Source organism: Lipotes vexillifer, unplaced genomic scaffold, assembly GCF_000442215.2.
Source record: "Lipotes vexillifer unplaced genomic scaffold, Lipotes_vexillifer_v1.1 scaffold1879, whole genome shotgun sequence".
Classification (NCBI taxonomy): domain Eukaryota; kingdom Metazoa; phylum Chordata; class Mammalia; order Artiodactyla; family Lipotidae; genus Lipotes; species Lipotes vexillifer.
The window spans coordinates 339,324-342,352 of record NW_006795858.1 but is presented as its reverse complement, the minus strand read 5'-3'; the positions used below and the strand labels follow the sequence as shown (position 1 = coordinate 342,352).

Below are 3,029 nucleotides of genomic sequence, written 5' to 3'. Positions count from 1 at the left end.
CACTGACTACAAAATAGACTAAAACTAAAATAAATAAATAAATCTAAATTGAATAATTTATATATTTGTAAACATTATAAATTTATTTGAACTATAAATATAAGTTTATAAATAAAAATATAGCTATTCTAATTGGAGGTCATAAGCTTGTAAAATGATGAATGACAGTATTTTTGTGAGTTACAGGAAGCAGTGCATGCAAAGCACTTAGAGCGCTGCCCGCCACAGAGTTAGTGCTCACTAGCATTAATGACTGTAATCGCAAGTATTATTCTGCTGCCTGACATATAACAGCTACTTTTACTAGTACCCCTCCCCCCGCCATAGAATTACACTGAATAACAGGTAATACTGAATCACAGTAAATACTGAGTAAATCCTGTTGACTGTTCACCCTCCTACAAGAACCTACAGTATCATCTCGAGTGGAAGGCAAGTGACAGTCCATTGAGGGGTAGGAGGGAAATGTGAGAACTTCTTTTAGGTAAATGATATTAAAGAAACTACAGTTTCTTGATGGGTCATACACGGACGGAGCTTTCATCCAGTTCATGCGTCAGGTGGTTGTGTCTTGTCCAGGGTGTGGAGTCCCCTGTGACAGAGTGGGCCTTCTACAAGGAGGAAGAGATGACAGTGGTGTCCAGCCTGCACTTTTAAGCCCCATCCTGGCTTTTCCTCAACCATATCAGGAGGACAGCTTTGCATTGTACATTCATTTCCATTGTACTACCGAGGATTTGCTGCTATGAGGCAAAGTACTTGGAACAGTTATTAAATTCACTGATTATTTACACATATTTCTTTCACAAAAAGGTAACTCCAAACTGCTGATCTTTTCTGATGACAAATGACAATGTTTTGTTACTTAGAAGACTTATTCAAAGAAATAAGCATTTAATCTGAACTTTCAAATTGCAAGTAACATTAACACTGAAAAAGAAGATAATTGCTTTTCCAAATAAACTCATGCCATAGAGTACTTTGAAAACGGATGTTTTCATCACCATCGTGTGACTTTTTTGCTGAAATTTATGTGTCACAGATACAAATTATCACATACCTTTGCAAAGACTGGGAGCAAACTTTTTAAAAAAAACTTTACTGGGGTTTATAAATATACAGTGAACTGCATGTGTTTAGAGCATACAGTTTGACAGGTGTATATGCACACAGCCCAGTGCAAGCATCACCACATCAAGATGACGAATGTACCCATCACCCCCTCAAGCTTCTGTGGCCCCTTTGTGATCCCTCCCATGGGATCCTCCCCATCTTCATCCCCCAGTTTCAAGAAACCACTGACCTACTTTCTATAACTTACTTTGCATTTTCTAGAACTATTTTTTATAGTTGGAATCATAAAATCTGTGTTCCTTTTTACCTGGCTTCTTTCACTTAGCACAATTATTTTGAGATTCATCCATGACATTGTGTGTGTACATAGTTCATTCTTTTTTATTACTGAGTATTCCATCGAATGGATATGAGCTGTTTATGTAGTCACCTGCTGATGGGCATTTGAGCTATTTCATTTTTGGCTGTTACAAATAAAGCTGCACACGTCTTTGCGTGGGCATACGCTTTAATTTCCCTTGAGTAAATCCCTAGAACGGTGGGGTCATCCGGTGAGGGGATGTTTAAGAAACTGCCAAACCGTTTTCCGAAGTGGTTGTACATTCCCAATATCATTGTGTGTGTTCCAGTTTCTCCACATTTGCCATCTCCATGTCTTCTTTGGTGAAGTGTCTTCTTAAATTGTTTGCCTAGTTTTTGTTTGTGATTGTCTGGTTTGTTTTTTTTTTATTGAGCTTTAATAGTTCTTTTATATATTCTAGATACAACTCATCTATCACATTGCTTATTTGCAGATATTTGCTCCCAGCGTTTGGCTTGTCATTCTCTTAACGGTTTCTTTCTAAGAGCAGTTCTTATTTTGAAGAAGTCTAATTTATGATTTGTTCTTTTTATGATCATGCTTTCAGCATTGTATCAAAGAAATATTTGCGTAATCTAAGGCCACAAAGATTTTCTCCTATGGTGTCTTCTAGAAGTTTTATAGTTTTACATTTTGAGTAAATTTTTGTGTATGGTGCAAGGGAAGGATCAACATTTGTTTGTTTATTTGGCCCACCGGTGCCCACGGATCCAGCTCCCTTTGTTGTGTAGACTTCTTTCTCCACTAACTTGCCTCTGCACCCTCGTTGAAAACCAACCGACTGTATACGCTTAGGAGTATGAGGTTCTCCTGATGAACTGACCCCTTTGTCATTTTGAAATGACCTTCTTTATCCCTCGTAATAGTCTTTGCTCTGAAATCTACTTTATTTGATACAAGTACAGCCATTCCCACTTTCTCTAGACTGGTGTTAAATGTTAAATATCTTTTTCAGCCTTTTACTTTTACCCTATTTGAAAAGTCTTTATATTTAAAGTAGGATTCCTGTAAACAGCGTGAGTTGGAGTTTTGCTGTTCTATTCAGTCAGATAACCTTTTCTTTTTAATGGGGATATTTAGACCAGGCACATTTTATGTTTAGGTATAAGTCCATCAACTTGTTATTTGTTTTGTTTGTTCCATCGTTTTTTATTTCCTTTCCCTCTCTGTCTTCAAAAGTTGAATTTTTAAAAAATTTTATTTTATGAAACAGCTTTTAATTCATTAAAATCTTCCCCATGAATAATTTCATTGAGTGTCATTGGTTTGCTAAATATTTTTAAAAGGAGACATAGAAAAAAATATCTTAACTCTTGTCTCATTTAGTCTCTGTCTCAGTCCATTTGTGCTGCTATAACAAAATACATGGACTAGGTGGCTTATAAACAGCAGACATTTATTTCTCACCATTCTGGAGGCTGGGAGTCCGAGAATAAGGTACCAGGTAATCTCTCTACCCAGAGATAATGTCCGGCAAAAAGACATTTGTTACGGAATTTAATAAGTCTTTTAAAAAGGAGATATAGGGCTTCCCTGGTGGCGCAGTGGTTGAGAGTCCGCCTGCCAATGCAAGGGACACGGGTTCGTGCCCTGG

At 37.1% G+C, this 3,029-nt stretch overlaps 1 protein-coding gene across 1 annotated transcript in view; it reads left to right on the top strand.

The window, feature by feature from the left end:
- The window catches only part of PDE10A (phosphodiesterase 10A), a gene marked incomplete at its 5' end in the record, with an annotated part of 175,295 nt that overhangs the window by 120,395 nt on the left and 51,871 nt on the right, over positions 1-3,029 (top strand). The gene's annotated exons all lie outside the window — the stretch shown is intronic.